Source organism: Protopterus annectens, chromosome 2.part2, assembly GCF_019279795.1.
Source record: "Protopterus annectens isolate FY-2018-M chromosome 2.part2, PAN1.0, whole genome shotgun sequence".
Lineage (NCBI taxonomy): Eukaryota > Metazoa > Chordata > Ceratodontiformes > Protopteridae > Protopterus > Protopterus annectens.
Window position 1 is genome coordinate 336,168,130 of NC_056730.1, and position 13,434 is coordinate 336,181,563.

The window sequence follows — 13,434 nt, forward strand, 5'->3', positions numbered from 1 at the left end:
GGTAGACACAAGGTATACCCTTAATATCACAGTCAGCAGGGAGGTGACTGACAACCCATGTATGCAGCACTACAGATGCATTGGGGGAAGGTACTAGTCAACACCAGGGATTGTATCCATATATTACAGTTGTCATATGAGAGCCTGACTGAGCAACATATCTGGCATGTACTGACCAATACATACACATGACACTCCAGTACGTGATATTATGGAATGGGTGATATTATGGAGTGGGCATAGTAGCTCACACATACAGGGGACATGCTCATGATGTCTGGACATACACAGGGTGAACACCTAATGACAGCAGAGAGGCCATCTAAAACCACTAAACATAGGTCAGGCAGGTAATGTAGTAACAGGTCTTGCATTGTGATCACTTGTCTAGGCATGTAGAGCACTGATATGTTAATGAGTGGTATCAATATGTGTATGTTATCAAGTGTGATGTAGGATGGGAAACACATAGAAACATAAGTGGGACTGCCTGTAAAGTCACGGACAGGTAGGGATTACGGTGGTGTGTGTGTGTGTGTGTGTGTGTGTGTGTGTGTGTGTGTGTGTGTGTGTGTGTGTGTGTGTGCGTGTGTGTGTACTGTTATGCAATGCTGTACGGGTTTTAAAGTGCATTTATTGTTTTACCCCACAGGTGGCGAGGTGGGTCAGGGTCCCTCCTGCATGCAATCTGATGTTGGTGTCCATACAGACACAGAAGGTGATGAAAGTACTGTTGAGGCACAGGTGGAGTTGTCAGGGGCCAAAACAGTGCCAACATATGACATCCTTTTAGCCACCCCAACCCCGCACACAGTTTCAGTGCCTATACATACCCCATCACCAGTGGCCATAGCGGAGGGACAGCTGGCGTTTGGTGGCAGTTTACAGGAAAGTGTGATAACCATGCTACTCTGTCTTGTCACAGCAAGCATAGCCGGATGTCCAGCAGGGCACCACATAGGCAGATGTCTCAGGCTGCTTGTTGTAGGGCCACTAGTCATCATGCCCCTGGCAGACACGACATAGCTGGTACTGGCAGACGCATGTTTCAGGCTGTCATGGTGGCACAGGCATGTATTGAACATTACACTGGACAGGGCCTGAGGCTGCAGACGGCTGCTCTCACATCTGCAAGTGACAACACCTGTAAACTGGCTGGTGCCATCCGTGTATTAATCAAGTTCATGGATAGACGGTCCGGTGAGATGATGGCCCTCATCGACCATGGTCTGTCAGTGCTTGAACATCTGGTGGGAGTGTGGCAATGGCCGTGTGGACGTAGGGCGGCAATGCCAACAGCTGGCAGTCAACATAGACGTGCTAGAACACCAAGTGGCTCCCGAATTGGCAGTACCAGCCCTGGCACTGCGGGGGAGCACTGTCCACACTACACCAGGTCAGGAGCATGTGGTCCTGGCTAGTCCCAGGAGGAACCTGGTTCTAGCGGACATTTGTCATTGTCAGGTGAGAGTAGCACATTGAGGCCTGTACCTGGAAGTGCCCATAAAACCCCTGGCAGGCACAGTCCACGTGTTTGTGGCCAGAGGCAGTGAACTGCACACGCTGCCAGGTATGGTCTGCAGATGTCCATAAACACCTGTGTAGGGCAGCCACATGGCAGAACTGTGTGCATGCATACACATACACTATACGAACACTCCTAGGGTAACCACATGCCTACATACACCACATCACCATGCCCAGTTCACATCAGTACACCTCTCACACACACAAATGGTGTCAGATGCATGGCCCACCCTCGGCTTCTGGCCAACAAACAACACACCCTGTGCATATGATGATATCTGTGCCACATCCCTGATTTCCATACCATAGATGCAGGGATAGCCTAATACAGTTCTGATGCACATGGTGACTGTACTACAGTGTACCACAGTACTGCAGCGTAACATGATGTAAGGAGTAAAGTGTAATGCATATATGTCAGGGGAGTAGACGTCCAGCAATGATGCCTTATAGCTGTTAGTAACACTGGTTGATTGTGATCACTATAATGATATCCATTTGTGCTGTAGGTGTACATGTCTTAGCACGAGGATGGTCTGCAGTCATAGTCCACAATGGGGTATGGCACTGTGGTGACACCATGGCTGTAACATATCTGGGGTACAGTTGAATACGTGTCACAGGTTTGTATAACAGTTTTTGCCTGTGCCACATGTACAGGTGACCCACTGGGATGTGTATAATCTGCAACCTGATGCAGACCCATCCACATACATGCACACTCTTACTTGGCAACACTGTTACAAGACCCCTACCTAGGTATGTAATGATACTGAAGTGTGTGGCTTTCATTGCATACACCACACAGCATTTAGGGTGAGGTGTGTTGCAGGTTACATGTTACATGCAAAACATCCCCAGACATGTATAGTATGCTAATGGGGGATGTAATGGGTGTATATGGACAAAACATAGTGTGACATACCTTCATATACACATTAGCAGACACATAACAGGCAGACACACGTCTGAGAGACCTGGGCCTATCGCTGGTAACTAACTTGACCATGTGTCCAATGTGTTACAGGGAGGCTGCACATGCATAACTGGCCTGGATTGTGGTATCCATTACCTGTATGGCTGATGGTGACAGTGGTAACCATAACATGGTACATGGGACATATACTGGGTGTATCTTGGTGTAATGACAGTGTACACAACACCCACACCCCCAGTGGATATTGTACTCCCTGAAACCCATGATGACACTGACATGCCCACCATCACACATTGGCCACGACTGCGATACAACCCATTGTATATGCCAACAATGGTACTACAGGGATATGCATCTAATGCACATGCCATGTGCATAGCAGGGTGTTGCATTGTCATGCCTCACCTATGAGCAGCAACACTATCTGTACTATTGTGTGGCAACGGGTATTGTAATAGGAGTATGTGGCCTTGGAATGCTGTACCCTACAGATATACAGACATGCACACATGCACACACTTGCCAGAACACAATGGGTATCCCATGCCAGTCAACCCATTTGTACGCCACTGTTGTGCTGGTACTGCAAGGCTCATGTAGCTGGTATGGAGAGGAGCTTAAAAGGGTACATGTAATGTCCCATGCAGCAGCAGCTACAACTGACTATGGCAATGGGTGTTGTGGTGGTTGTGAAGGCCCTCATGGAATTCCCAGGTACAGGTGTGTTAACACATGGACACTCAGTCATGCACATGTACACATGTGTCAGTACTGGGGTGCATCACTTCTGGTGGTCATACCTGTGTACCTAGCTATTGTCCAAGGAGAGATGGGTTGTGTATGGATTGTGTGTAAAGTGGTAGCCTGCCACCTGCCATGTGGCAGCAGGCGATCTATCGAGAGACACTACTGTGATGACCCTCAGGGTGAGAGTGACATGCATCAGCCAATCCTCTGGGTGCCTCCTGCACATGGCCACTGAGGTGATCAAGTTGACATGTATGCAACATGCACTACAACACATGGTTAGTGTCTGTGATGGAGACCTGTACCCAAGCCTGGTCTGTTGACTGTGGTAGTGTAGTGGAGGTACCCGTGGTATGTGGTGCATACAGGGTGTTATCTCCTACATGTGCCAGTTCTTACACAGCTGGGTAGACATGTCAGTGTCAATCAAGCTTACTTTGCCTGTACATATCCCAGCTGGATACCTGCCATCTGCACAGCTGTACAGGGACTGACAGTCATCAGCTTGGCAAGTAGCTAAGCAGTAGGATGAATGTGTTGACAAACAGACATTTGACAACAATATGTATGCCAGAACTACATGTCAGAAGCCCTCACTAACATGTGTTGTACAGATGGTAGTCTACAGTTACATTCCACATGTCAGAACATTACCCAGTAGGGATTATATACTGTGACACAGCTCACACACCAGGGATACAACAGGGAGACCTGAGAGTCCAGCTATGCCTGTAGGTGTGCCTGCTGTCAGTACTACATTTAGCACTCTACTCTTGCCTGGGTAAGCACTGTCAACAGTAGTACCACCATGATACACTACATGCCAGTGTGACAGCATGTACCCTGGACTACTACCCCATATGTAACACATTCACATGGATAACAGTACTGTACAGACCTCATATACATCTGTGTCCCACACATGACACTCACACCTCTTGCTACTGTAATGACAGCATATAGGTGCATGTATTGTACATGGCATTACATACACTTATTACAGATGTCATTACCCTGCTAAGTTATTAGACTGGGTAGTGTGAACTGGTTACCAACGCTAAACCATGCTTAGCAGGTATCAACATTGCTCCAATATAACAGCTAAGCTGATTTGCGCACTGGTAAGCGAAGCCTACACTGTGCAGATGCCCGTACATTTACCCATAGCTTCGCGCAAACCCACACAAATGTGCTTAAAGCTGCTCAAAACTACCTTAACTACTCTGTATATGACAGCCTTTTTTATGCCCAACAACAAAATGAACAGCTCTTGCAGGTCTTGAACCCAGGACCCTGTACACTACAGTCATAACACTTAACCACTACATTATGACCACTGTGAAGACAGCTGTTGTTTTTCAATATATCTGTTAATACACAAATTGATGAGTATTGAACAATTGCCTTTACTTCCACAATTGTGAAGTACTTATTACTATGACTGTCGCATCACATATGTCGTTTTACCATAATGTACACATAGCAGATACATACAGTGAGATACATCTGGGAGGGTATACACACCCGTGAGGATTACACATCATAGGAATATGGATATATACATATAATAGGTGATATCTGTCTACATGTACCTACACATATATATTAAGGCATATGTCTGTATACACATCTGTATAGTGCAACATATATATGGCCAGGCGTACATCTCCTTGCATTACACACACACACACACACACACACACATATATATATATATATATATATATATATATATATATATATATATATATATATATATATGTATGAGGAGGTGCAGGGGGGGGCGAAGCGATTATTCAAACTGAATCCATGCATATACATATGTAGTCTGCTATACCTATTACTGTCAATATATATGTAGATATCCATAAGTCTATGTGCATATGTATCTCTATATGTATATGTGTAGACATATATTGCTGTGTATATGTATATATCTGAGTGTTTATATATATATATATATATATATATTGTTTGTGTCTTTCGGCTTTTCCCGGTTCGGGGTCGCCACAGCAGAACTCCAGTCTGCTAATGATTGGCAGTTGATTTTTCATTGCTTGCCAGGCCTGACGCACAACCTTCAATGAAGGTACACCCATTCATGCATGTCTCCACGTAGAAGACGCTCTAGCTGAGAATTGAACTGGACAGCATCTTACTATGAGGCAACAACACTACATAGCACCAACACCTTGGTCATATATATATATATATATATATATATATATATATATACACATATACACATATATACATATATATATATATATATATATATATATATATATATATATATGTACATATACATATCCATCTATGTATGTTGACATGTATATCTGTATATATCTATATAGATATATAGATAATTATATATGCATATATGTCCACCATAAGCCTGAACATGGAATGCAGCCCTACCTCAGCCCCAATAGTCCCAACCTCTTAGTGCAAGGGGATGTCAGTTATGTAGTGCAGGTAGATATGTAGACTATTGCTACTGTAATAGGGGTTGTCTTCACAGACATGTGTGTGAGAGGTCACATATGCTTTAAACATGTGCGCCATTGGCTACTGACAGACATCCTAAGGACATCATAGTACAGTACCACTGCTAACACAGTAATGATCCTGTGGACTACAGCAGAGATATGGCCAATAAATGTGGACAGTGTGGCACACTCTGGTCAGTCCAGGGGTCTACACAGAACCTCTTAGTGCAAGACATGTGAACCAAGTCTGACAATGTGGATGTTAACAGCCATGTAGATGGGTATATCATGTAAATACTGGTATACATTTGCCTCCATAGGTTATGCATTCACACACCCCTGTCTGTCCTGACACATAATAACCGCTGGTACAGAGGTGCCATGGCCACACACTACCCATTAGTTAGTGACATACATCTGTACAGCATCCCACTGCTTTTTCTGACATACATGACTGTTATGGTGGCCTGGCAGCAGTACATATGGCAAGTATCTGGACATAACATCACACTGGGTAAGTACACTAAGCTGCTAGGCATGTAACAAAGCACTGTGCAGGCTACAGGCAGGCTGCCACAACACTGGCCTACATTTCTTATGGGGGATTACACCTGTACCTGCATATATAGCAGGCTCTACAGGCATGTCACAGCACAGAGTAACAAACACCTGTGTGAGAGTGCATAACCACAACCAATGTGAATACAGCCACAGCCACATATGGTAGCTAGCTTAATATTACAGTATATAGACTATCTGATCAACACCAGCCTCATATGTGCCACTCACACACTAACCCTACATGTACTGGTCCACTAGACAGTGTGGTCCGATCCCTGTCTGTGGTATGGGACATGTGTGTGTTTGAGCCTACAAACATGTAAACCATTAGGGTAACATACAGTAGAGCAGCATGTAACATCAGATAGAACAGGACCAAGAACAATGACATCTACCACAGTCTGTACACAGGCCAAGGTACATACTCAAAATAAATACACACACTTTCGACAATCACCATAAGTACACAGACCTCAGTACTGTACACACAACCACAGAATGCCCAGGTTATGTCCTCAAAGATAACCCTTACTATACATAACATGTTTCGCAGTCTGATATCTCACTGACTTGTTATCAGATATGATGTCAATAAACTATGGTGTATAGAACATATGCACCTCTTACTGAATGACATATGTACACATTTTGACAGAGTTGTGGCTGGAGACACAAACACAGGGCCAATATTGACACATTGCTGTGATAACATACATTTACTGTTGTACAGGGTTTGTTGTGACATATGTCCTATGAGGGATATGAAATCAGTAACTCTTATGTCTGTCACCATGTACTGACTGCAATCCTCACACTATGCTTCTGCATTTCACAGATAAGTGCTCTGTGAGTAACACAAGAGACAAAAGGCACCACACACTTCCCAGTCTGCAGATGACCCTGCAGATGGGGGTTTCCTCAGAAACACAGCACTGTCATGACAGGTATTAAAACATGTAGACCAGCCATATCCACTCACACCTTGTTAAACCAACATTACTCCAACTGCAGAATAGCAACACTTACATTCTGTAGTCATGTCAGGCACATCCCCTTCCTGTGTGGTGGCCTGTTTCCACAGTGTATGTTGTTAGAGGTAAAACCCCAACCCATCTTTGATGCCGTTTGCCAAACAACAGATCTAGGTCCTGCTCACAGTGAAGTAAAGGCCCAACACCAACATAATGTTCCTAGATATTGGAGTGTGTTTCCATGCAATTGACTATGGGAATGTTACCACAGCTGTTCCACATGCAATCAGCTAGAGGAGGGCTGCAATTCATGCAGAGGCCATCAGCTGATCATGAGCATCAGTTACAAAAACACATGCTGCTGCCTAAGCAAAGCAGGTGTAAGTTTCCACATCCACCAGAGTGGGTGTGGGAGAGGCAGACAGAGGCAAAGATAAGTCAGGGAAGGGATGGGACAGTAAAACCTAAGCATGTTTGTGTCACACACCTACCAGTACACAGTATCAAACCCCTGACTGACTATGCATTGCTATCACATGTCTATGCAGTTATTGGATGCGTCACATAGCTTACATATTGAGGAGCTCTCCAAACGTATATGTGATGGTGAGTGACATCTGCAACAGTGATATGGTAGCGATACGGCAGGTGTAGAACACGTAACAAAAACAAGCAGAGGACCATAAATCCAAACACTAAAACCAAAAAGAAAATGGTCCAGGCGACAAATAAGGATGGTAGTATAAAAGAACTTTAATAGAATATCACAAGCGCTTTCACCCTGACTCAATTGTAGGGCTTTTTCAAGTGTGTAACAAAGAAACACATCAACCACCCTCATTTAAATACCCCTATTCATAAAAAAGCACCAAAAAACATTTAAAGTAAAATGCAGTTATTGTCTCTCTAAAACCACTTGAACTTCTAAGTATATACTCTGTTCTTAAATCAGGGGTAAAATGCACAGAAAAAAATCTGATGTCCTATAAAATATTTGTTGTAACCATATTGCTAAAAAAATCATATATTGTGAACAAAATCATTGTATAGAAAGGTGAAAGAACACAAAAAAATACAACTTAACTTTGTAACATATTAATAACCATCTCCACAGATTTGTATCATAAAAACAATGACATCTACTTAAATTACCAATACGGCTTCTTATAACCTCTCAGCTCTTTTAACTAAATATGGTTTAATTGAAATATGATCATTTAATCCCGGGGGCTGGGATGCATTATGTTTTAGTTGCCAGTATGTCTCTCTGCAACATAACCAATTTTCCCAATCACCCCCCCAGGGTCTACATAAACTTCTTCCAAAATTACAAATACAAATCCCACATGTTTGGGTTCAGTTTGTACGTGCCTATTAATTCCCTTTCCTGATACTGTAAATATGCTCATAAGTGCGTTTGTTAAGTGCCCTTTCTGACTTCCCTACATGAAAACTGAGACAGTCTCTACAAAGGGCCAAATATACCATGCCTCATGTGGCGCAGCTACCTTTCTTGAAATAATACTTTTTTCGTAGTTGTCTAAAGTAACAAATGCATTTTCTGTTATATATCTACAGTATCCACACCTTCCACATTTTCTTGTCCCCTGTTCCTTCTGAACTGTACCCCTGTAGTTTTTCCTTTCAAATACCCTTTTTAGATTCATTCCTGTTTTAAAAACAAAACTGGGACTCTCACCCACCTTGGGTGCAATGTCTTTGTTGAATTTCAACATTTTCCAATTACTCCCAATTAAATCCTTAATTTCCTTGGATGCACTACTGTACTGTAGCACCAAAGCCCTACTAAAGGTGTGCTTGTCTGTAATCACATTTACAGGTGTATTCTCCATGGCAGTACCCAAAAGGGGTAGACATTTTGTACCCCAACCTTCTATTATTATATCTGCAACTTCCTTAATTAAACTCCAGGGGTACCCCCTCAATCAGAATAGGTCAGAAATAAATTAAATTTCAGATAAAAGATCAAACTTTCTGAAGTTATTCTGGCGGCTCTGACCATCTGGCCGTTCACAATACTTCTCTTCTGTTTCCAAGGGTGATCATTGTTATAAGGTAGATAAAAGTTACTAAAGGTGTTCTTTCTATGAATCCTAGACTTTAAGCCCCCATTGGTTTTATCCAACCTTACATCAAGATAATCAATTCCCTGTTGATCAAATTTAAATGTAAACTTTAAAAAAGTGGTAGCTGAGTTTAAAAATTCAAGAAAATCAATAACAGAATTTACTGACCCTTCCCAAATTATAAACAAGTCATCCAAGAAACTTCGGTACAATTTTATATTTTTCTAGTAATCAGAATTAAATACGTACTGCAATTCCCATTTTAGGAGCACCAGGTTGGCATATATGGGGGCACATGCTGCCCCCATAGCAACCCCCCTAATCTGTTTAAAAGTTTCTCCCTCAAAATACACAAAATTATTTTCTAACACAATCCTTATAAGTTCAACCAATACATCTGTGTCAAAGCCCAAAATTGACCTTTTTGCATTCAAAAGCGACCAAAATAGATCTAAGCCCTCCTCTGTAGGAATGCAAGAAAACAAATCAACCATGGCAATGGTCAAAAAATACACATCCCCTTCATATGGTTTCACAGTTAAACCACGCCGGAAGTCCCATGAATCCTTTAACAGGTGCATATATTCCTCAGTAATGTGCTTAAGGGTGCGATCTAAAAAAATTGCAGTTGGGTAGGTCTTTGATCCTTCACCTGAAACAATAGGCCTGTAGGGTGGATCAACAGTACTTTTGTGTATCTTGGGGATACCAAAAAAGGAAGCTAGTCTTGGTTTCCTAATTGTCAATGTAGCCCCAAGTTTTTCATCAAGTCTATTTTCAAGTACTATTTCTTCTATGGCAAGGTCTATTTTCCTATATGAAATATTAATTTCATTAATTGATACCGGTACATATACATTGGTATCATTCAAAATTCCCATAATTTTACCAGAATAGTCCAAAGCATTAACCAAGACCATGCCACCCCCCTTAGGTTTCATAATACGGATTTCCCTGTCCGCTACCAGTTGGTCTATTTCTCTTCTAAAGTCAGATTAATTTTCAAACCACATCTCCTCCTAAAATTTTTATCGGCACTTAAAGTATAAATGTCCAATGCACAGACTTCCTCAAATACTTTAGGGCTGGGTGGAGAGGGGGGTTAAATGTGCTTACCTTCTTAAATTGCACCATATTACTTACATAAGGTTGATCAAAAACAAGGGCGAGGTTCAATTTTCTTATAAATAATTTCAACTCAACAAGGGTATCACAAACATTGAATCTTACTGAAGGCACAAACTTAAAACCTTTTTCAAATAAGTGAAAATGTTCCATTTTAACTTCAATACCACTCAGGTTAAAAATTTTGAAGCCATTGTAAAAGTGTGTTACTTTATCTGCATCCACAACTATAACTTCCCCCTCCTTTTGTTTTTTACTAAATTCCTTCCTTTCGCCTTCCCCCCAGAAAAATCCTGTTCATTAAGCACCTCTTCTTCCCCATCAATTTCTCCAGCTCCAGTTAAATCCTGACCTACCTGTGGGTCCAACAGGTTAGGCATTGTTGTAAGAGGAGTTGCTGAACTGGCTTCAAGCCCTTCAGCTAATACCTGTCCATCAACCCCTTCATCAAACACATTTCCATTGTTGTTTTGTACCTGGTCCACTACTTCTGTAGAATTAGACAGTCTATAAGCCTTAGCTTTAATAATTTCCCCTTTAAATACATAAGCCCTATTCTCACTATATTGTTTTAAATCTCTAGCCAACTTTTTTTGTTTCCTTAAATAGACATCTTCACACTTCCTTTCCACATGAATAAAACTGTGTTCATAAATGTCTTTGTTAAAGTCAAATAATAAATCACTCCTAATAGCTTGATCTAAATTTTCAGCATCCTTTAGCAAAAACTCCACCTTTCTCCTAGAATATTTTAACATCAATTTCAAAATTTTTAACCCACATTCATCAAACACATTGTTAAATTCATTAAGCATGACATTGTCAAATGTAAAGCCGTCAGGGTACTTGCAAACTCGCAAGCCCTGTGGAACAATTGTTTTGGCTACACATTTCTCTAAATATGCAATGTCCAGATTTACACATTTATTCTTGTATATCCTGTTCTCCAAGTCTCTTATACCATCCTTCAAGGAGGTCATGGCTGTTGATCGATCAACCACAGGGTCCCTACTTTTCTGTTTCAAGTTATTACAAAACACATTTCCATTCTGTTTTTCGTACTCAAACCAGTCCCTTAAATTACTAAAATGCCCAAAGTCAGCATTACAGTTACTAACTGATGTAACAGTACCTTTTATCACATTAGGGCCAGTCTGCTGCCCCTCATCGTTAGGCACTTCACTCTGTCCAGTAACACTAGTAGCAGGTCCTTCCCTCCTCGTGGTGCCCTCAAGTCTCTCACCACAAGCTCCGGTAAATAACAGTTGACTGCCACGGCTGATTTGAGAAGCCAAAACAAACTCACGAAGCAAGCTGTTCACCATGTCTCCTCTCACGTTCATCTGTACTCCAACCTGATTGGTTGAACATCCATTTCCCTGCCCACATGGAATCGAACTTTCAGTTTGGGTAAAAAAGTCAGTGATACATGCTAAATCTGTTTTAAGGTTCCTCATCTCCACAATTAAGCCAGATAAGACAGCTGCAACGTCTTTTTGCTGAATTTGTAGTTCTCCAGGGTCGGACTGACCCATCTCTTCCTTCAAAATGAATTCCCTGTTGAAAACAGCCATCACTTGTATGCCCAACTCCACAAACCAAACCAAATAACTAAAACAAGCAGACGACCGAAAATCTAAACACTAAAACCAAAAAGAAAATGATCCAGGTGACAGAGACATACTGGCAACTAAAACTTAATGCATCCCAGCCCCCAGGATTAAATGATCATATTTCAATTAAACCATATTTAGTTAAAAGAGCTGAGAGGTTATAAGAAGTCATTTTGGTAATTTAAGTAGATGTCATTGTTTTTATGATACAAATCTGTGGAGATGGTTATTAATATGTTACAAAGTAGGTTGTATTTTTTTTGTGTTCTTTCACCTTTCTATACAATGCTTTTGTCTACAATATATGATTTTATTTAGCAATATGGTTACAACAAATATTTTATAGGACATCAGAGGTTTTTTTTTCTGTGCATTTTACCTCTGATTTAAGAACATAGTATATACTTAGGAGTTCAAGTGGCTTTAGAGAGACAATAACTGTGCATTTTATTTCAATGTTTTTTGGTGCTATGAAGACAGCTGTTGTTTTTCAGCTATATCTGTTAATACACAAATTGATTAGTATTGAACAATTGCCTTTACTTCCCCACAATTGTGAAGTACTTATTACTATGACTGTCACATCACATATGTCGTTTTACCATAATGTATACATAGCAGATATGGTGAGATACATCTGGGAGCTATACACACCCGTGAGGATTACACATCACAGAATATGGATATATACATATAATAGGTGATATATGTCTACATGTACCTACACATATATATTAAGACATATGTCTGTATACACATCTGTATAGTGCAACATATATATGGCCAGGCGTACATCTCCTTGCATTACACACACACACACACACACACACACACACACACACACACACACACACACACACCACATATATAAGTATGGGGGGTGCAGGGGAGAGATTATTCAAAACTGAATCCATGCACATACACATATCTAGTCTGCTATGCCTATTACTGTCAATATATATTTAGGCATCCATGGTCTATCTGCATATGTATCTCTATGTATATGTGTAGACATATATTGCTGTGTATATGTATATCCTATATATATATATATATATATATATATATATATTGTTTGTGTCTTCAGCTTTTCGGTTGGGGGGTCGCCACAGTGGAACTCCAGTCAGCTAATGATTGGCAGTTGATTTTTTACATACGCCGCTTTGCCAGGCCTGACGCACAACCTTCAACAAAGGTATCGCCCACCCATGTTTTACGCAACAACACCACCGTGGGTGAAGTATACACCACTATATATATATATATATATATATATATATATATATATATATATATGTACATATACATATCCATCTATGTATGTCGACATGTATATCTGTATATATCTATATAGATATACAGATAATTATATATGCA